Below are 23,131 nucleotides of genomic sequence, written 5' to 3'. Positions count from 1 at the left end.
CAGAAATGTTTCCAAGTGGAGATCAGGAACCAGCTTATGAACCTATTGGTGGTGTCATGATCCTGAGTCCGTGACTCAGTGATTTTGTGTTTGGTGTATTTATTGTTATTATTTTCATTATTCTGTGTGGGCTGTTTTGGGATGGTTTGTGTTTTGGGATTTTAGATACTGGGTTTCTGGGTTTGTGCTCCCTCTGTTGGTCCCTGGTGTTAGTGTTCCCCTGTCTCGTCAGGTTAATCAGGTCCAGCTGTGTCTCCCACCTGTGTGTGATTTCCAAGTGTCCCTCTGTGTATTTATAGTGTGTGTTTGCCTCTGTTCCTTGTCGCGTCGTCTGTGGTCATCCTCTGTGTCACCCTGCATTTCTGCATGTCCTCCCTGCGTGTTCAGGTTTGCTACTCTTTGGTTTAGTTTCTCCCAGTTTAGTTTATCCTTAGTTCTGTTTTGCCATCCCCACTTTATGTTCAGTATTCTTAATAAACCACCCTCACATCTGAATAAGTGCTGCATTTGAGTCCTCCTTTCTACACTTCACACGGCTGCGGCCCCAGTCGTGACAGGTGGACTCTTTGGCTTCCTGAACAATCTTTGTCTTGCTCTCTATAATTTTTTGGAGGCTGAATGAGCCATTAGATTATTAGAGGAACGATATGATGATTACACTGACACTGACTTTGACAACGACAATGTCAACATTCAAAATATTAATGTGAGAGACAATAATGCCAATGTTGACAACAATGAACTGCATGATGATCACAATGCTGTTGTTGTTGTTGGCGTTGAAAATGAGGATTCTGATGAGGCATTTGAAGACTGTGTGGATGTTCACCAGTACATCCCAGAAGAGGATCCTCAGCCGGCTGTATCCAGGAGGAGGTCTAGAGAGATGGATGAAGAAGATGTGGAACCAAACAAAAGAATCAGATGGAGCGAGGAGTTTTCTGATGATGACTCTGACTTCTTTTCTGCTTGTGACACTGATAGCGAGGGCTGTTTTGGTAATATTGCTGATGAGGACATCAATCAGCAGGTAACAGAAGAAGGGCCGCTGGCTGTTGGATCCACGAAAAGGTCCAGAGAGGAAGATGTAGATGAAGAAGAGCGTGATAGCAAAAATTCCAGGCTTGCAAACTCTGATTCAGGGACCAGCTCAACTGTGTACGATCACTCTGAGAGCAGCAGTGATGAACGTTTTGAAGATGCGCAGGAAGAGCTTGACAACCATGAAACTGGAGGCTCGAGGAAGCGTTCCCGAGAGGACTTTGAGGAAGAAGAGGAATACTTGCATGTTTGCAAATTTCGGAGGTGTTCAAATGAGTCCACCAGCACCTGTGATGACTACTATCACTATTTCGATGGGTTTTTTCTGTCCTTTTAGTAGGCTGATGGCCTACTCAGGTGACCCTGATTCCTCCCTCAGTTATGCTGCAATAAGCTGGTTATACACTGTGCAATTTGTACAGTCGCGTTATTCAGCTCCTGCTCAGACTGTATGATTGACTCAGGGGTGAGTAGTAGGTCACGATGCAGGGTCTCACACTATACGGCCCGCTGCTCTGTGCGACCTGAGTGCTCACACTGTGCGTCCATAGCATGAAGGTTATGACACAAAATTTTACACTATTTTCACGGTTGTTGCGGTCGTGATAATTGGGGTGGCTGTAGCTCAGGAGGTAGAGCAGGTCACCTACTGACTGGTTGGTGGTTCGATCCCTGGCTCCTCCAGTCAGCACGTCAAGTATCCTTGAGCAAGATACTAACCCCAAGTTGCTTTCTGATACATCCATTGGAGTGTGAATGTAGTTAGAAAGCACTAAGTATAGAGACAGTGTTTGTGAGAATGGGTGTGATTGGGTGAATGAGGCGTGTTGTATAGAGTGCTTTGAGTACTCCGGGAGAGTAGAAAAGCGCTGTATAAGAATCAGTCCATAATTTTGTGAGGCCACATCGAAAAGGTTCGGACGAGCTTGCCAAAGTTCTACAAACCTCCATCGCTTGTGTCCAGATCACATCCGTGTAGCTCCATCTTTTCACTTTCATTTCTGTGTTTGTGCGTGCGCAGTGTGAGACGCTGCGGTGACACCCTCACAACGGCCGACAGGATTTCAAACAGGTTTGATTTTCTTACGACCAAACGATTGTTGATTGGGAGGTGTTAATCGCTTCTCGTTACCCCATGTATACGACGCACAACACATGATTAACTCGGGCCGATCCCCAAAACGGTCACATGACTGAAAAATCGTCTCAAAAAGGGGCCAAAAATTGCACAGTGTATGCCCAGCATTAGGCTGCTGGGGGATTCCCATGATGCACTGGGTGTTTCTTCTTCACCCACTATGTGTAAATAGACCTCTGCTGAATCTTACTTGTTATTAACCTCTGTCTCTCTTCCACAGCATGTCTTTATCCTGTCTTCCTTCTCTCACCCCAACCGATCGCAGCAGATGGCCGCCCCTCCCTGAGCCTGGTTCTGCTGGAGGTTTCTTCCTGTTAAAAGGGAGTTTTTCCTTCCCACTGTCGCCAAAGTGCTTGCTAATAGGGGGTCATATGATTGTTGGGTTTTTCTTTGTAAGTATACCTTACAATATAAAGCGTCTTGAGGTGATTGTTGCCGTGATTTGGCGCTGTATAAATAAAATTGAATTGAGTTGAAAATGGAATAGATGTCACTGTGATGATTTCTTCCCTCCATAGAAGGCTTAGACCCAAATGCAGATTCAATGCACATGGTTAAACTATTTATAAGACTTTGTTTAAAGAGAGGGAATGGAGAACGTGGCTCGAGCTAGGAGTGTCAGCAGAGAGCAGGAACCAGAGGAAAAGCTATCGAGAGACTGAACACCTGGCTCCTGATGGAACAATCCAACGGGAATTCTGCAACAGAGGGAGTTGTTGTTGCTGGACGAGTAAGGGAGTTTGAGGGTAGGATGAGTATGCTTGCAGAAGAGATCTAAACACAGGGAAAACAAGGTTAAACACAGGGAAGGAGCAAGTGAGAATTGGAGCAGAGGTGAAGCTTAGTTACCACTGGAGATGGCAGAACAAACTGGCGAGGAGTAGCAGGCAGCGCCGGTTTAAGAAGCCCTCCTGCTGATTGTTTGCAGATGAGGCCCAGGTGAGAGGCTGGAAACTCCACCTGGGAAGTGTGGACACAGAATCCCGATTCCAAGTGGAAAAGCTCCTCAGACACTTCCACGGTGCATGACAAGAAGGATGAGGAAGCATTCATGGTCCATCCATCAGTCAGCGTAATGCCCAAAAGTTTATTCAGATGTAAAAATATTACATTTTCAAATAAAGATCATTGAAGAATATGAAAAAAATCAGTGTTTTTATTGACACTGCATTTCATTCATGTGTCTCTAATGGACAGTGTTGTTGTCACAGTTTGCCAGGGCAAACCGTGGGGGTGTGAGGGAGGAGCACCCAGGCGCGGAGCTCTGTGAATAAGCAGTGCGTTTGTTTACAGCGATAAGGAAAATAACAATAAATCCTCTGTGCACTCCCGACTCCCGTGACGTGTCCTCTTCCCAGAGCTAGTGTTCCTGTCTCCGCTCCTCAGTGATGAGCACCCCGTGCTCACTGCCCTCTCATCTTCCCGCTACTCCTGGGAAAATAACAGAGAGGCAGCCGTCAGACACACCATAATGCAGCAGACTTAAACTAGGCAACTGGTCAAGAGACTAACGTGAAGCCACGCAATGATCCCGCGTCGGAGAGAGCTCCACCACATCCTCAAGTAGCTCCTCCGATCAGGCTGATCAGCTGCAGGTGTGTCGTGGTCTTCAGGTGTGGCCAATCACCAAAGGTGGAAAGTAATGAATTACATTTACTTGCGTTACTGTAATTGAGTAGTTTTTTTTTGTGTGTGTTTGTACTTTTTAAAGTCATTTTTCAAGTCGGTAATTTTACTTTTACTTAAGTATATTTTTTTTTAAAAAGTATTGTACTTCGCTACATTTTCAATCACACACGTTACTGAGTAAATTAAAAGAACAAACAAAAAAACCAACATTGCGCTTCGGAAATACTGCAGGGAATGATGGGTAGTAGAACAAATTGGCGTTGGGTCACGATAAAGATGAGTCTGACATCGGTGGTACGGATCCAGCGAAAAAAGAAGCCCCGTCGAATTCTGCTGACCCTGAACTCGAGGAAACCGATGTGAACCCCTGGTCGTGTTTAAGGGACCATTTCGGCTTCAAGTGCAAGAAAGGCAGCAGCTTTATTATGCAGTGCAAGCTGTGTTTGCCAGAGAGACCGAGTTAGCAGCTTTTAAAAATTCCACATCAAACCTGCGCAACCATGTAGAGGTAAGTTAAATGAAACCTGTACATTTATTTTAGCAAAAAGGCTGTGCTCAAGCGAATCACATTAAGTTAAGACATAAGCTGTAATTGGGCACGTTGTTGTCCACACAACTTACATTTTCTTTTACTGGATCGGTGAATTGCCAAAAGAAAATGTGTTTACTTACATTTTTCCTGTTTGTTAATAATAATAATAATTTATTTTAAAAAAATAGTTAAATTAGACAGAAGACAGAAGCGGCTACTTTCTTACTTAAGCCACATATGTTCACACATGTGCAGAGGTGTTTTTTTCTGTTCTCAAACTGATCTCCCTGTTGGAGCTCAGTCTGGGGGGAGTTATTTGTTTCTCCTCGTCTCTCCTCATGTTGTGCATTTTCCATTGTTATACCTCTCTGACCTGTCTTCCCCATGTGATGTTTGTGTAATGTATGTATGGTTGGAGGGTAACTCGGCGCTGGCAAAGGTCGGCAGCCTTAACCCAATTTCCTTCGGGGTCAACCTAATGAAGTCATAATAACCTGATATTTAGAATCCCCATTTCCTTTATGCTTATATGTTGTCAAACAATGGCAGTAAAACATAGTGTTAAAATAGCTCTATATAGCATTATTTCTTTAACCTTAAGATTAATCTTGAGAAGAGGTCAAAGGTCAGTTATTGTTATGGGGTCTTGCTATATGTTATGACACAAACATAGCAAACTTGTAAGTATCATAGTTTCTAGGTTCTAAGGCTTTTTGTCAGTTTAATAGTGAGCTTTACAAGATTGATTTTCGTGCCAAAGGCTGGCTCGCTTATGACCGCTAGAGCTGGAAACAAGACCTCAAGCAATTACTAAGGCTAATTAGCATGGCTAGCATTTTAAAAACATTTGTTAAATGTTGTCATTGCTAGCATATAACTGGTTAAAAGCATGGTGAGTAGCGAGAGCGTTAAGTTATTGTTAGCTTTGAAAAGAAAAATGTGAAGATGTAATATTAGCATGAGCTATATGCTAATGTTAGTCACCAGATGTTTGCTTGAGTGATTTGCTGCTTTCTAATATCTGTGTTTATTTCTGGATATACCTATACCTACGTGGTTAGTATACATGCTACATAAAGGCTGACAAAGGCAGTAAGTGTAAATGATCATAAATTAACTGTAAATTAGATTGCGGTGAGCTCCATTTATATAGTTATATCACGTGAATGGTTAAAAATAGCTTAATGGACAAAAATTTGTGAAATGCTCCAAAATCAGTCTCTGTGGTAACAGCATCTTCAGGATGTCATGACGTCAGAACACACAGGTGTAAACACACCAGATCCCGGTCTTCTCCTAACATCCTGTTCTTCTCCGGATCAAAGGCTTTATTGAAATAAACTATAACTTTTTCCCTGCTACAAAACGTGATGATAAAAAATAATAAAAATAAAAGAATATAAAAAAGAATATGAAAACAGTAATCATAGTAGAGTAGTAATAATGGTATTAAGACCTTATGTTATGGTATTACTTTATAATATATCTTATTATATAGCAGACAGATATATTGTATTACACAGGGATAGCATGTGGTAAAAAGATTTCATGTATCTGTCCTTATGGCAGATACAGTCCTTGTGCACATTCCTAATAATGCAGATTTTGTGTTAAGAGTTTTTATTTGTTTGTTTTTTGCTTGACCATGGTTTTGAGACATACCTGCACAGCTTTGTGTTTGCAATTTTTACTTCTGCCAAGGAGGTTATGTTTTTAGTAACTTTTGCTTGCCTGTTATTTTTTTGTAAACATCATAGCTGAAAAAAATTGAATTAACCCTGATCCAACTTTGTAGGGGTGTAGAGTGGGGTTATGTAAATTTAGCTTACATCTTCTTCAAGGTTAACTTTATTATTGGTCAAAAATGAACAAAAACCTTTATAATTTAGAAGCTATGATTCTTAAAAGTGTGAAGTCTGTGGTCAATATATAATGGTACTGTGTAAAGATTTAAAATATCATGTTACATCTGACCTCTGACCCCTCCTTCCAGGTCAAATGAAGTCAAACTTGTGTCATTCAGTCTGACATAAATGTAGCCTAAAATGCTTTTCTCTCATCATCTGCTGAAACTAACAGATGTAGCTCTGTTCCTTTAGCACTTGGTGTTTATCACATTCCTAATGTTATTTTAAACTTGTTTCCTCACATGTCGTCTTGACTACGTGGTTGAACGTCCTGCAGAAGAAGGCCTTCCTGAAGTCATCAGGATCCTGGATGACAGTCTCCCGAGAACCATCTCTTCTGATGAAGAACAGGACACTGATACCCAGAGTGTCAGTTATGGTGAGTATATCCTTCTCTCATCCTCCCCCTCTTCTCACGAAGCTTCTCCTTCAACCTCAGTTCTCACCTCCTCAGCAAAGAGAAGCAGAGAAGACATCTGCACTGAAGAGGTGCAAGGTAAGTGGTGACACGTTCTGTGGCCCTTCAACATCATCAGGTTCTTTTGGTGTCAGACGCTTCTGGGAAAGGCCTTTTAACCTTTCACTTGATGACACTGACTCTGAATAGGTAATGTTAGAACTTGTTTTTAAACTTTAAACGTCTAAGTTGGCCTTTGCGTCTTGCAGTGTTTGTAAGACACTTTCTTGCTTTGAGGACAGCTTCTTGTAAATATGCTTTACTTTTTAATTAACTTTGTAATGTTTAAGTTAAGCCTTTGTGTCTTGTGATGTTTGTAACACAGCTAACTAAGAATATTTTAAAGAATATTAACTAACACATGTGAAATGTATTGTTTTTTTCTTAATATGTGACATTGCCTGTGTGACTGTAAGGTAGTGTTTTAGGTGTTGTTACTTCTATTTTTGTTAATATCACAGGTAACTGTTGAAATGACTTACATATTTTTTCTCAAGCTCTAGCTCACCATGCAGGACAAAGGTAAGTCCGTACTTAATGTCAACACAAATAAGTAGAAAAGGTTTAAAGATGATGTTGTGAACTGACTGTAGTCTCTTGTTTTTACATAAGGTATAGCCTGTGGCTCAGGGATCAGAGGTAAGGTAAAAACACATAACAGAAGAAAAGTAAATTGAACAAATCAGTGATCTGTGAATTCATCCTTTTGTCTCTGTCTTTTTGTCTTCAGGTGCTTTACACTTGTCCTCTCCCAGCATTCTAGACGGCGCTAACACAGAGAGATGCTCCACCCAGAAGACAGCCTTACCCCAACCCAATGAGAAGGATGGATGACCAAATGACAAACTGGAGAGTGGTGCTGTGTTCCAGCTATGTAAGTTATCACCTCACATTAGCTACAAACTGTCTTGAAGACTAAATCCTTCCAAAAGCTGGTATAAATCATCGTCCTACAGTACTGTAGGTTTAAGTTTATTTATTGTGTGTATATGTTGAGTTTAAAATAGCTTTTTAACAACATGCTGCAGCTACCTACTATGGAAATGCTGTTTTGTGTTAAAATTACGTCTTTCTTGTGTTATTGCTTTGCAGGGCAGCTGAGAGTGGACAGAGCTGCACAGAGGACCAAAGATCCACTCTCAGCACTTCATGCCTGACTGGCCACAGCACCACCCCTCTTCACCCAGGGTGAGGAGGGTCCTGACACCGCCTGCACAGAGGGAGTTGTGAACATGCACTTCTGTGTCGGTGGGTTTAGGAGCCTCCTCACACTCACACGGATGAAGGCTGTCACTGGAAGATGTCTCCATTGCAATCAGGACGTAAGCATTTGTATAATATTACAGTTTGTGATGTTTTATACATGTTTTTATTGCTTCATTTCAAACTAGGAGATATAGTTTCTGTCTCTTTAGTTTTTTTTTCTTAATAAGTTATTTGGAACATCATTGCAACCTGTCAGCTTTTTATTGAGGATTTAGAAAGTTGCTGGTGGCCCGAGTGTGTACAGCGGGGTGTTGTTTTTGTCACATGGTGAAAGTGACCTCAGGGGGAGCAAAAAGAACAACTGCACAATTTGGGGATTCACAGACTTTGGTAATCGTTAAAAAAAATGAAGAAAAATTGTTCTGTGTGAACAAGAAGCTCAAATATAAACCTTAGTGGCACAAATGATCTGCTATCTGTAAGCAGGGAAATGTTTTCATGAGCCTGGGTGAAGCTAATTTGTATGAGTTTAACCTCCTGGTCAGGAACTTTTAGAAGATTAATACGTTCACCCGCTGATTCTTACTTGGCCTGAATGTTTGAATGTTTGCAGTTTCAGGTCCTACTGATCAGTTTTAAGTACTGTAGAAAGTGAGCAGCAATTTAATCGAGTCCTGAGATGAAATGGGACAAAAGGGTAATGTGACAGACACATTAGTTCCCTTCCCTCGTTTAACAACGAGCAAGCAGACTGCTTTAACCTGCAATTTACTGCATGTTGTTAGGCTGCATGGTACAACCACAGTCTGCTAACCACCCGTGGTGATCGAAGGTTTTGAGGTCTTGCTTGAGCTACTGATGAAGTTTTATTAATGCTTGTTACGTTTCCCAACCACATTTCATCTCGATGGTCCAAGGCTTACATCTTTAAGTTCACAAATATACTTCTGTAATTAATCAGTAACCAATTTATTACTTTAAGTTACAGTGTGAGGGGCATTGATGAACATAAATCAGATTTAACTGGATTATGTGTTTAGGTCAAGAGACACAGACCTTCATCTTCAAGAGGCTCTTCTTGAATGTCTAATCACGATGTTTGTGTTTGTCTGCAGCATCACTGCAGCAGAGAGGGTATAACACAAGGCCACAGTCATGTGGTATTCTGTCCTGCTATTAAGTGAATAAAATACTGAAAAAACATCTAGACACTAAATACAGTCACTGGCCACTTCATTAGTTGCCAGTACTGTTTTGGACCTTCTTTCACCTTCAGAACTGCCTTAATTCTTTGTGGCGCAGATTCAACAAAGACCTGGAAACATTCCTCACAGATTCAGTTTCATATTGACATGATAGCATCACACAGTTGCTTCAGATTTGTCGGCTGTGCATCCATGTTGCAAATCTCCTGGTCCACCACATGCCAAAGATAATCTGCTGGATTGACATCTGTTATAAGATGAGTATACTGTGGTCATAAAACGATGGGCATGGTCAGCAGCACAGCTCAGGGAGGTTGTACCTCTGGAGAGGCCCCTGAAGTTTTTACCAGTGAAAAGAACGGAGGTTTCCTCACAGTGTTTCCCAGTGTTTCATCAACAAAGGAGAATTTATTCCTCAGACTGTGCAAAATTTCTTTCATGGTTATCCTGCTGCAAGGGTGAGCTCTGAGATGGACCCAAGCCATGCTTGCTCCTCAGCAGTCTTTATTTAACCTGATATGTCAAACCCAATTATTGTGGAAGACTGCTCCGACTCTGAAGAAGAGTTATGCTTTCTGTTTTTTTAAATGAGCAGTAATGATACTTGTAATAAATGTAGCCTTTATGCAGCTCTGGAGGCCTGGATCGCTGAATTGGACACTCGAAATCCCACCCTTGGAAACCCTGTAGCTGGTCAGGCCCCTGTAGCAGGAGCAGCGGAAGGTGGCGTAGGCCCTGCTAACTGTCCCCCAGCAGGTTATCCTGAGCAGATGGGAAAACATGATGGCTGGGTGACGGTGAGGAGGGAGCATAGTCTTAAACAGAAGCCCTGGAACACCACCAACGTGTTCATGTGTCTAACTGTTTCCTCCACTCGGCGACACACCCGCCAGGGATCAAACTCTGGTAATTGCTGATTCCGTTCTGAGACACGTGAAGACAGCAGCAACCATAGTCAATTGTCTTCCAGGGGCCAGAGCAGGCGACACTGAGGGTAAACCTGAATTCAGTAAAAGTATAATTCACATCAGCAATAATGACACCCGGTTACATCAATCAGATGTCACTAAAATCAATATTGAATCAGTGTGTAACTTTGCCAAAACAATGTCAGACTCTGTAGTTTTCTCTGGTCCCCTCCCCAATCAGTTGCAGTCTCACACACCTCTGCAGCTTCTCTCCTCCTGTTATCCCCCTAACACCCCATCTCCATTGAGACTGTGTCAGCTCCCAAACAGACAAAAAAACAAACTAAAAACCAACAAAAACATGACTTAACCCTTGTGCTCCCCTTCGGGGCAGCTCCGGACCCCGGGGGTCCCAGAGTACCCCTGGGTCGCATTTCACAGGCCGCGCATCAGGGTTGGCTCCCGCGCCCCGTACACCCACGTTTCCCTCCCTGAATGCCACTCCCGTTTCAATTTTTCTCCTAGTTTCAGGCAGGCTCTATCACGTTCGTCCATGGGAGGCCGCTGTTAACCCTTGTGCTCCCCTTCGGGGCAGCCCCAGACCCCGGGGGTCCCAGAGTACCCCACCCTCAGTAGAGACAGGTGAAATGAAAAAAAAAAACCCAGAACGATCATTTGGGGTCGTCGAGTGCCCCAGAGCGATTCTAATGGGTTTCGTCAGGGGATCGGGAAAGAAAACGTAGCACTTGGGGGCCACGCACAGAAGCTGCTGCGGCAGCGTGGGGGTCATTGATACCCCAGTACATGAAAATGAAGCATAATAATAATAATAATAAGAAGAAGAAGAAGAAGAAGAAGAATACAGCACACAGACGCTTCTGAGTTTTATTTTATTTTATTTGAAATTGCCTCAGTTGTATCGTGAGTCTAATCTGGAAGGCAAAATAAAAGTCAACAACGGGGTTGAATCAGCCTTTCAAGACAAACGAATCTCAGTAGATATGTCAAGAACAGGTTTACATGAAAAAAAAAAAGGTTTACATGAAAAGATATCAACAAACTGTCCGTGTTTCAGGCGCTCGGTGCTGTACAGCGCCTCCTGTGGACGAACGTCATAGAGCCTGCCCGAAACTAGGAGAAAAATTGAAACGGGAGTGGCAGCCACAGAGGGAAATGATGACCTATCCAGGCCATACCATTTAGGGACATCCGCAATAGGGGGGGGGGTGTTTTTAAAACGCCCCCCTCCCCCCCGGGGCTGTATTTTTGATTACAATATCAACAAACTGTCCGTGTTTCAGGCGCTCGGTGCTGTACAGCGCCTCCGGTGGCTGTGAATACATGATAAAAATGTCACCGTAGGATGCGTGCGTTGAAAGAATCAGCCTTTCGTGACAAACGAATCTCAGCAATCTCCTTTGTAACACTCTGTGACCAGCCGCAGCTGGCCGATTTTCACCACATCCTCTCCCACCAGTTTGTCATAGGCCTCGGTGATGGCGTCGAAGATTTTCCTCGCCGATTTCAGCTCATGCAACAGCGTCTCAGCCACGGTGCCGACCTTGACGTCGTCCGCTTCCATGTTGCGGGCGATCAGGAGACGTTGAATGGAAGGAATGAAACGAGGCGTGAGGAGTCTTTTCCTGATGCTGTAATAATGTTCAGCGTAAAAGTCATCGTCCAAGACTCGCAGACACTCGTGTTGTCTCTGGCTGGGGTGATTGGTCTTGCACCCGTTGCACGATTCGGTGCGGTACTCGTCGATCACTAGGTCGAGTAGGTGATACACTGCAGTTTTCACGGTATCGACGAGTAAAAAAGACGCCCAACCGTCAAGCTTGGCGTCTTGCCGCTCGCCCGCCGCCGCCGCATCACACTCCGCGTCGGACAGTATCTCCCCCTCTTCCGAGGAACTGTCAGTTGTACCGTCCGAGGAACGGTCCTCCTCGTCGCGACTTAGGGGTGCAGAGTCCATCTTTTTCTATTTTTTTTTGTTGTTTTATAGCGACTTCATAGAACAGCTACAGCATAGGCAAACATTCAGTGAGTAAGTAAGTAAGTACATAGACTGCACTGGAACTAGAAATCCTAGAAAACAAGTGAAATGAAACTCAGCCTTCATAGTTTAACAAGGAGAAACGGGGTGGGTTTAGCTAAGCGAACATTGACAGTGTACAATTTAACTGAGACTATCCAAGGGCTCCACCGAGCCCCATGAGAACATAAGATGTAAAGTACGCTCCTGCGCCAAATAATCCCAGGGAAGCGAGGCGGAAGAATTTACACCGCTCCTTCAATTCGATCCTCTCCTCTTCTTCCCTTTTTCTTTGTTCTTCCTCCTTTCTCCTCTTCAGCCTTTCTCCTTCGAGTTTCTTCTGGGCCGCCTTATACATCTCGTCGGTGTAGTGGTTTCCTCCACTGAAATCCACCATTTCATCTATTTCATCCAGAAGACAGCCCCAGAGTGTCAATCACAGCGATATTTCTTCCATCTTTGCCCTCTGCCTCTTTTCTGAGACAGCCGTCGGTGACAGACTCGGGCAAAACGTCTTCTTTGAAAGCGTTCGCATCCCCCAGGATGGTGTTTCCGGACGCACTCTTTCCCAATCCTGTTTTATCGACCAGAAGGAGTCTCAGTTCTTCACGGGTCGCAGAGCCTGCGGGGTTGGGGAAATGATGGTAACATTTGAATCATTCCAGAAAAAAAAAACCCCATAAAACACTACGTTACACTAGGCTATTCTTTTGTTATCTTTGTATTGATGTTGACAGCAAGCAGTTTGTCCACATAAAGCGAGTACCACAAGCAGCACACAACCCTGGGATTGCACTTTACCTTTGTATCGATGTTGACAGCGAGCAGTTTGCCCACATAACGCCAGTAGCACAAGCAGCACACATCCCTGGATCCGGCCTTTGGTCGCCAACATTTTCAGTAAGCTAAGAAAAGAAGAAAGAAAAAAGAGGTGAAATTAAGGCACATTCAAGGAACGTATTTCCCCCGTAGCTGCTCCGGGCGCACACACAATGAGCCCTGGTTTCGCGACGCAGGCGTAGCAACAACCTCCTTCTACTCCTCACTGCCTCCTGTGTGTGTGTGTGTGTGTGTGTGTGTGTGTGTGGGAGGTACTGGGTTCCTCACAGACGGTGATGTTCGCAAAACTCACCCTCCCCAAAGCTAAGGGCTCGCCAGCGGGGCCCGTGAGAGCGAGGGTCCGAGGTCCAAATGGAGGGCTGTGCGTAACCCGCCCTCCACAGACCTAAGCCTACGCTACCGAGGCGCTTGAGAACGATGTAGAGGGAGCAAGGATGAGGAGGAGGCAAGGAGTGTCTGAAGTCCAAATGGAGGGCGGTGTTAGCGTAATAGGCAGGCCAAACAGCTTCTCTTTCACTAGCGAGGCGCATGACAACAGTAGAGAGGGAGTAAGGAGTACGAGGAGCAACGGAGAGCCCGAGGTCCTCACCGAAGGGGGTGTTCGCGAAACCAGCCCTCCGGAGACCTAAGCGTACGCTAGCGAGGAGCATGAGAACGATGTAGAGGGGGCAAGGAAGACGGGGAGCAACGGAGATCCCAAGGTCTTCACCGAAGGGGGTGTTCGCGAAACCCACCCTCTGCAAACCTAAGCGTACTCTAGCGAGGAGCGTGACAAGGATGTAGAGGGAGCAAGGAGGACGAGGAGGCACGGAGAGCCTGAGGTCCAACTGGAGGGCGGTGTTCACGTAATAGGCAGGCCAAGCAGCTGCTCTTTCACTAGCGAGGCGCAGGAGGACAATGGAGAAGGAGCAATGGAGAGCCCAAGGTCATCACTTAGGCCCATTTACGCGTAACCCAAGGCCCATCCGGCAAAGCGCTCACCTGCGAGGAGCAGGAGAACTGAGCAGAAGGAGGTCGCAGGACGGGGAGGCAGGGAGAGTCCGAGGTCCTCACTTAGGCCGGTTTATGCGAACACTGCCGAGAAGGAGACATTGATAATGATGATGATGATGATGATGTGAAGTTGAGAGTTGTTTGCTCCGGCAGTTCGGGGTCCCTCCAGACCCCAGTGTTTGCCATCGTAACTTACGAATGTGCATTGGGGTTGCGAATTACCCCATCGCGATTACAAAGGGGTCACAGTGTACCCACGGAGCAGAGAGCACCCCCGGTCCTCATGAAGGCCGGTTTAAGCATAACTCGGGGCCCATTCGGCTAAGCGCTTGCCTGCGAGGAACAGGAGAACGGAGCAGAAGGAGGATGGAGAACTAGGAGGCTGTGAGAGTCCGAGGTCCTCACTTAGGCCGGTTTACGCATAACCCGGGGCCCGTCCGGCTAAGCCCTCCCCTGCGAGGAGCAGGAGAACGGAGCAGAAGGAGGTAGGAGGACGGGGAGGCTGTGAGAGTCCGAAGTCCTCGCTTAGGCCGGTTTACGCGTAACCCGGGGCCCGTCCGGCTAAGCCCTCCCCTGCGAGGAGCAGGAGAACGGAGCAGAAGGAGGAAGGAGGACGGGGAGGCAGGGAGAGTCCGAGGTCCTCACTTAGGCTGGTTTACGCGAACACTCTCGAGAAGGAGACGATGATGATGATGATGTGAAGTTGAGTTGTTTTCTCCGACGTTTCGGGGTCCCTCCATACCCCAGTGTTTGCCATCGTAACTTACGAATGTGCATTGGGGTTGCGAAATACCCCATCGCGATTACTAAGGGGTCACAGTGTACCCACGGAGTAGAAAGCACCCCCGGTCCTCGCGAAGGCTGGTTTACGCGTAACCCGAGGCCCATAAGGCTAAGCACTCTCCTGCGAGGAGCAGGAGAACGGAGCAGAAGGAGGAAGGAGGACTAGGAGGCAGGGAGAGTCCGAGGTCCTCACTTAGGCCCGTTTACGCGAACACTGCCGAGAAGGAGACGACGACGACGATGATGATGATGATGATGTGAAGTTGAGAGTTGTTGCCGTGGCGCTTTGGGATCCCTCCAGACCCCAAGGTTTGCCATCGTAATTTACGCGATCGATGGAGGGTTACAACCAATTAGGTGCCTTTGTCCGACGCTGTGACGAGACCCGCTATAGTCAAAGTCAAAGTCAAAGTCAACTTTATTGTCAATTCTGCCACATGTACAGGACATACAGAGAATAGAAACTTCGTTACTCTCAATCCCTAGATAAAATAGAAAATGAACATTTAAATATAAGAGTGATTAAAAATGCAAGTAAAATATTTTAAAGTAAAAAAAAATTAAATAAAATTAAATAATATAATACAATTTTACATATAACAAGAAAGCTATACAATATACAATATAAGGGTAAATGACATTGAGTGCAAACCAGGCAGAGTAGTGCAAATAGGCAAATAGTGCAAATGGAGATATAGTAATGTACGGTAAGAGATAGTGTAACAACAAAGTCTTATGAGGTAATGGCAGTCCAATGCTCCACAAAGTGACTGGTAACTGGTGCAGGCCAGTGAGTGAGTCAGAGAGTGTGTGTGTGTGAGTGTGTGTGACAGAGTTCAGTGAGACCGTGGAGGAGAGAGGGGAGAGGGGGCAGAATCGGGAGGGAGTTAAGCTTCCTGACAGCCTGATGGATGAAGCTGTCCTTCAGCCTGCTGGTCCTGGCCTGGAGACTCCACAGTCTCCTCCCCGACGGCAGCAGCTTGAAGAAGCTTTGCATTGGGTGCGTGGGATCAGCCGCTATGCAAAGGGCTTTTTTAGTGAGACGGGTGCTGTAAATGTCCTGGAGGGAGGGGAGAGAGACACCAATGATCCTCTCTGCAGCTCTCACTATGCGTTGGAGGGTTCTATGACAGGACGCATTGCAGGCTCCAAACCACACAGTGATGCAGCTCGACAGGATGCTCTCGATGGTGCCTCTGTAGAAAGTGTGCATGATGGGGGCTGGTGCTCCTGCTCTTCTTAGTTTGCGGAGAAAGAAGAGACGCTGCTGTGATTTCTTGGCCAGTGCTGTGGTGTTGTACGTCCAGGAGAGATCCTCTGTGATGTGCACACCCAAGAACTTGGTGCTGCTCACTCTCTCCACAGACGCTCCGTCAATGGTCAGAGGAGCATGTTGGGTGTGCATTCTCCTGAAGTCCACAACAATCTCCTTTGTCTTCTCCACATTCAGAGAGAGATTGTTGTCAGCACACCACGTGGCCAGGCGTCTCACCTCACTTCTGTAGTCGGTCTCATCCCTGTTGCTAATGAGACCCACCACCGTTGTGTCGTCCGCAAACTTGATGAAGAGGTTGGAGCTGTATGATGGAGTACAGTCATGGGTCAGCAGAGTGAAGAGGAGGGGGCTCAGCACACATCCCTGCGGGGCCCCCGTGTTTAAAATGATGGTGCTGGATGTGTTACTGCCAACCCGTACTGTTTGAGGTCTTCCGGTGAGGAAATCCAACAGCCAGTTGCACAGTGAGGTGTTGAGCCCCAGCTGGACCAGTTTTTGGGTGAGCTGTTGGGGGATTATAGTGTTGAATGCTGAACTGAAATCTATGAACAGCATTCGAACATATGAGTCTTTATTGTCCAGGTGTGTGAGTGCTGAGTGGAGTGCAGTGGAGATGGCATCATCGGTTGAGCGGTTGGGCCGATACGCAAACTGGAAGGGATCCAGGGAGGGGGGCAGGACAGTCTTGATGTGTTGCATGACTAGTCGTTCGAAGCACTTCATCAGGATGGGAGTAAGTGCAACCGGACGGTAGTCATTAAAGCAGGAGGGAGATGACTTTTTTGGAACCGGAATGATTGTGGTGGCTTTAAAACATGTGGGGACGACAGCCTGGATGAGTGATATGTTGAAGATGTCTGTGAAGACATCAGTGAGTTCCACTGCACAGTCTCTCAGTACACGACCAGGAATGTTGTCAGGACCCGGAGCTTTACGTGCATTGATCCTGCTGAGGGATCTCCTCACGCTGTCCGGGGACAGGGTCATCACCTGGTCACCAGGAGGGGGTGGGGTCTTCTGTGCAGTGGTGCTGTTTTGGACTTCAAAGCGAGCAAAGAAAGTGTTCAGCTCGTTCAGCAGGGGGATAGTGCTATCACAGGTCTGTGGTGGGGGCTTGTAATCTGTGATGGTCTGAATGCCCCGCCACAGGCTCCGTGAGTCTCTGCTGTCTTTGAAGTGATGCGATATTTTCCTGGAGTACTGTCTCTTAGCCTCTCTGATGCCACGGGAAAGGTTGGCCCTAGCTGTCCTCAGGCTTGCCTCGTCTCCATCTCTGAAGGCAACATTCCGAGCTTTCAGCAGCCTGTAGACCTCTCCTGTCATCCATGGTTTTTGATTGGCCCGGACAGTTATGGTTTTCGTGACTGTTACATCCTCAATACACTTGTTGATGTAGGCAGTAACAGACTCTGCGTACTCCTGGAGGTCAGTGGTGTTGTTATAGGTGGCAGCCTGCTTAAACATGTTCCAGTCTGTGGTGTTGAAGCAGTCCCGTAAAGCCTCTGAAGACCCTTCTGGCCACACTTTTATCTGCTTACGAACCGGTTTGGTGACTTTAACGAGCGGTCTGTAGGCAGGCATTAGCATGACAGTGATATGGTCTGAGGCGCCGAGGTGGGGGAGGGGAAAAGCTTTGTAAGCTCCTCTCTGGGTGGTGTAAACAAAGTCCAGTGTGTTATTTCCCCTTGTTGGAAAGTCAATGTGTTGTTGTATTTTTGGAAACACGCACTTTAAGTCTGCATGATTGAAATCCCCAGCCAGGATGAGAAAAGCATCAGGATGGGCTGTCTGCTGCTCACTGATGTGCTGGTACAGTTCATTCAGTGCCTCATTCCTGTTGTTGACATTGGAGGAGGGAGGGATGTACACAGCGCACAGTAGTATGGCTGTATATTCCCTCGGTAGATAGAATGGCCGGCACTTAATAACCATTAACTCCAACACTGGTGAGCAGTGTTTGCAGACCGCAACAGCATCGCGACACCAGGCATCATTGATGTAAACACAAAGTCCTCCCCCGCGGGTCTTACCTCCCGCGACGATGACTCTGTCAGCACGGTAGCATGTTAGCTGGTCGAGCTGAATGGCGCGGTCCGGGACACTGTCGCTGAGCCATGTTTCCGGGAACACAAAAGCACAGCAGTCCTTTACATTCCTTTGAGATGAACGTAGCAGTCGGATGTCGTCCAGTTTATTTTCTAGCGAGCGTACGTTGGCCAGAACGATAGAGGGGATGGCGGGTTTGTGTGGGCTAGCCGCTAGCCTAGCTCGGATGCCACCGCGCTTACCCCTCTTCTGCTTCCTCTCACACCGCTTGAGGCGCATCCATTGTGGGCGAAGTGCGGGAGTGGGGGTCGGTGATTTAGTAGGCCTTCGGAGCAGACCCAGATCTTTCAGCTTCTCGGTGTCCACAGAGTTTAACTTAAAAGGTTTGTTTCTGCCGATGTCGAGAAGAAGTGTTCGGGCATATCCTCGCTTGCACACAGATAGACGCGACAAAGTCTTACAAAAACACTGCAACTTACAGGACGAAAAACACGAAAAAGTAGTTTGTTTGGGAGAGAGAGAAGCCGCTGCGTGTGCACGCGCCGCCATCTTGGAAAACCATACATAGCCAGGGGTCCGCCTGACCCCCATCTGCCCCCACCGCGAACCGGAGCCCTGTTTCGCGACGAGACCTGGGTCTGCGCTGCCGGGGTCTGCGTGACCCCCCCCCCCCCCCCCCCCCCCGCTTTTTTTTTTTTTTGGTCCAGGGCGCACAAGGGTTAAATGCAGTGTTGGGACTAACGCGTTATTAAGTAACGCGTTACAGTAACTACGTTATTATTGTGGTAACGAGTACGGTAACTAGTTATTATGCCACAATCAGGAACGCGTTAGTCGTTACTGGGATTTAGATAGGCTCGTTATTTGTTACTTCGTGTGGTGGCTATTGCGGAGCTTCCACAGATTCAATAACATTAGCAAGTGGTGGAGGCCAGCAGGTGGAGGAGGGAAAGGGGACGCAGGAGGAGGAGAGACCCGAAGCGGCCGCCCGTCCGAGTGTGTCAGGTGAACTGAACTTCAGGTAAGAAGTTATGACCTGCAGTCTCTCTGGGTCAGATATGAACCAAGTTTAGGTGGAGTTTATTTTCGTTGTGCTGACTTTTTCGTACTGCGTGCTAGCTAGCATGACAGAGTTTCTACACAGCTGGGTGGTGCTATGATGTTACTGATGTTGAACTTTATTTTGTTCATAAGGTTAATTACTAGAGTTGCCAACCGTCCCGTAAAAAACGGAATCGTCTGGTATTCAGAGAAATTATTACGCGTTTCTCATTGAGGTGAAAAGGAACAGTTTGTCCCGGACTTCAGCTACAATGAAAAAGGCACAAAGCTGGAGTTATTCTGTGTTTACACCACACAGCTGCCTCTTCTTCTTTCATTCTCTCCCCCTCCCTCTCCTGTTACTACTTTAATCATGAAACTGATCAATGATCAGCTGATTGATCAGCTTTTCTCTCTTGTTTATTTATCGTCCACTTTGTGCCAGAAAGAGGAAACCAGCGGATGTCGCGCTAAACAACAGCAGCACGTTTAAGCTTGATCAGCTGTTGTTAGAATTTATTTAATAGTAATTTCTAGTATCAGCTGATGTTTGCTGGAGCCACAGCTGTAAAGCTGCTGGTCATGATGTCAGTTTGGATATGTGGTGAGAGGGAAACATGAAGATGAAACCAGGAGATGTCCTTACTGAATCATCAGAGCTGAACAGGTGATGGAGAAACAGGTTTACCTTTTAGGTGACATGGATGAGTTGAGTTGAAGTTATGAACTGTTTCTGAGAGATAATTAACACCAGGATCCTTTTCTAAGTAGCTGACAGCTGGTGACTGTGCAGGGGCGGGTCTAGCAAAGTGTTGCCAGGGGGCCAGGTAGGGCATTAACAGGGAAAGGGGGGGCACAAACTATCCCGGGCAGGGTAAACTGTTCCCTCGATGTTTTTCTCATAAGGGTCTTCTGAGTTGCTCTTTGTCTGGTCCCTCACCCAGGACCAATTTGCCATGGGAGACCCTACCAGGGGGCAAAAGTCCCCAGACAACATAGCCCCTGGGATCCCTGGGACACACAAACCCCTCCACCACGATAAGGTAGCGATTCACGGAGAGGCATTAATTAATGCTTCACTCTTAAATATAATCAACCTATCTCTAATGATCAGCTATGTACCACAGGCCTTCAAGCTGGCAGTAGTTAAACCTTTACTCAAAAAGCATCTCTAGACCCAGCAGTCTTAGCTAATTATAGGCCAATCTCCAACCTTACTTTATATCAAACATCCTTGAAAGAGTAGTTGTCAAACAGCTAACAGATCATCTGCAGAGGAATGGTTTATTTGAAGAGTTTCAGTCAGGTTTCAGAGCTCATCACAGCACAGAAACAGCTTTAGTGAAGGTTACAAATGATCTTCTTATGGCCTCTGACAGTGGACTCATCTCTGTGCTTGTCCTGCTAGACCTCAGTGCAGCGTTCGATACTGTCGACCATAAGATCATATTAGAGCGATTAGAGCACGCTGTAGGTATTACAGGTACTGCGCTGCAGTGGTTTGAATCATATCTATCTAACAGTCTCCAATTTGTTCATGTAAATGGAGAGTCCTCTTCACACAGATTCTTACTCTGGATGGCATTACCTTGGCCTCCAGTAACACTGTGAGGAAACTGAGTCATTTTTGACCAGGAAATGTCCTTTAATGCACATATTAAACAAGTATGTAGCACTGCTTTATCCTGTCTCAGAGTGATGCTGAAGAACTAGTTCATGCATATGTTACTTCTAGGCTGGACTACTGTAATTCATTATTATCAGGTTGTCATAAAAACACCTTGAAAAGACTTCAGTTAATCCAAAAGGTTGCAGCAAGAGTACTGACAGGGACGAGAAAGAGAGAGGTGATGGCGATGGCGTTCATTTCACTCTCCTTGAAGCTCGGTGTGCTATTCTGGCAATAGACTGGAGCGAGGCAAAGAGTATGTAAAGGGACAATAAGAGGAAATGAAGGGAGAAAAAAAACATATGGCTGAGAAAAGCAAAGGAAGAAAAAAAGGATTAGAGCCTAAATTCTAAAGCTGCAGCTTTGCATACGGCAGCTCTAAGATCTCAATGGCATGTAATCATAGACTGTATATAAACATAGGCCAGTGTGATGTCATTGATTTGTAGACTTTAATTTTGAACAAAGGGCAACCTCTGGGTACACTTCATCATACTATTTATTCATCTCTGGCTCTCACAGCATGTCTTTTGTTCTGTCTTCCTTCTCTCACCCAAACTGGTGCCGGCAGATGCCCGCCCCTCCCTGATCTGTCACAGTAGCAGCAGCACACTGTATGATTTTGAGGAGTGGACCCAAAATGCAGACACCAAGGAACATGGAAAAAAAACGTAAATGTTAACAGAAAGCGAGCCATTACGGAGCCCCGCAGGGGACATGGGAGAAAAGAAAATTAAGACGGACCTTTGCGAGATCTTGCAAAACAAACTCGGGATCTCGCAAAACTTTTGCAAGATCTCGCAAAAGTTGAATTCCAACAATGGCGGCAGCTACTTAGTTGTAATATTACTCTTTCTGGGTCAAAAAATACACTTTTAAGATATTTTGAGGCATGAATGTAGTTGTGTAAACGTCAGATATCTGCTCGGTTTACAAGACATCACATATTTGCAAAAGTGCTCCAACGTTTTCGGAGATCTGACACCCACCATCTCGAAGCTAACGGGAGGTCGAGACCTACTACAGCCGGGGGGAACACCGCTTTCCTGGCACATCGTGCCTCGACCTCCCGGTCGGCTTCGAGCTGGCGGCTAAAACTTTTGCGAGATCTCGCAAAAGTTTTGCGAGATCCCGAGTTAGTTTTGCAAGATCTCGCAAAAGTCCGTCTTAATTTTTTTTTTCTTCCATGTCCCCTGCGGGGCTCCATAAGCCATTTATTGAGGATGATAAAAGATTAAAAAACAAAGGCAAAGGTGAAGCTAAACAATAACCCAAACCGGGGAAACTGAAGATAAACATTAAAAAAAAACATGAAACTTGATGTGGATATAAAGATACCTGGAAAAGTGGGGAAAAAGGACAACAGGCAACCTTTTTAAAGCTGCATAGCTTGCGTTATGTGGTGATTATTCACACGGCTCTGTTGGTGCCTGTCTGCTTGCTCAAATAAAATATTTAATCTCATTTTGTTTATTGTTCAATAATCATGTTTTTATGAAAAAACAATTAGATTGAGAAAAAGACAAACTTTATGTACATTAGAACTTTTCACAGTGGTCACTATTCAACATCGAAGAAAAGGGCGGTGTGAATGTGATGTCTGAGTAACAGCGCTTTATTACGCCCAACACAATACATAAGCCCTCAATCCAGCACACTGATATCCTTCGTGTGAACCCTGACTCTGGGCGATCTTCTGACTCCCGAGATTCATCCACGATTCCTCCACGTTTGAAAACTGGCTTGAAGACGCATCATATGTGCCAGTGTCAGCGTGGAGCGCTGTCCCCCCGCCCTCACAACCCTGGACCAACGACAGGGACGAGGAAGAGGCGGTTCTCCAGAGATCGTGAGGGTGTTTGGAAATACAATGAAGGATCATCAATACTAAGACCTGAAGATCTCAGATGCTGCTGTGCATTGTTACTTTGGGCATGTTGAGTTCCACCTTTGGAGCACTAACCCTTGGGCCTGATATATGTCCCTTCATCTGGGGTTGTTTCATATTCAATTTTGCATTTGGAAGATTAATATCAAGATTTGTTGGACTTCTTGGATTTCAGAAGTCCAAAGTCAACTCCAAGGCGAGGCAGCCCCATGTCATTTCTTAGGTTGACCCTGCATGAGCTTTGTACAAGTCATTTGGCAGTAACCTTCCCATTCACATAGCCCCCTTCAACACTGAGTACATCATCTATCAAAAACATCTTGATTTTGGTGTTTTACAGTTTGCTGTAGGAATCCGTCAGCATCTACAAACAGTGAGAAGTTGGTGATTGGAAAGTTTTAATTAATAGTATATAACCTACAGCCTTAGGACCCTAGGCACCCTGGTCCAGATTTCCAAGGCCCTTCCTCAGTTTTCTTCGAGTGAGGACTTGAACTTTATCGTCAAACGGCTCTTTTTATTCTTTTTATTCATATA

At 45.8% G+C, this 23,131-nt stretch overlaps 1 long non-coding RNA gene across 1 annotated transcript; it reads left to right on the top strand.

The window, feature by feature from the left end:
• The first annotated feature begins 2,609 nt into the window (after nt 1–2,609).
• On the top strand, nt 2,610–8,757 carry LOC120735528. The gene is made up of 5 exons (XR_005696293.1): nt 2,610–4,316; nt 6,525–6,626; nt 6,702–7,343; nt 7,435–7,578; nt 7,797–8,757. It is a non-coding gene; the product is annotated as an uncharacterized LOC120735528 (long non-coding RNA).
• Nucleotides 8,758–23,131: the final 14,374 nt, after the last annotated feature.

Source organism: Simochromis diagramma, unplaced genomic scaffold, assembly GCF_900408965.1.
Source record: "Simochromis diagramma unplaced genomic scaffold, fSimDia1.1 OVJJ01000084.1, whole genome shotgun sequence".
NCBI lineage: Eukaryota > Metazoa > Chordata > Actinopteri > Cichliformes > Cichlidae > Simochromis > Simochromis diagramma.
The sequence above is the reverse complement of the archived record's forward strand: the minus strand, read 5'-3'. Positions and strand labels throughout refer to the sequence as shown.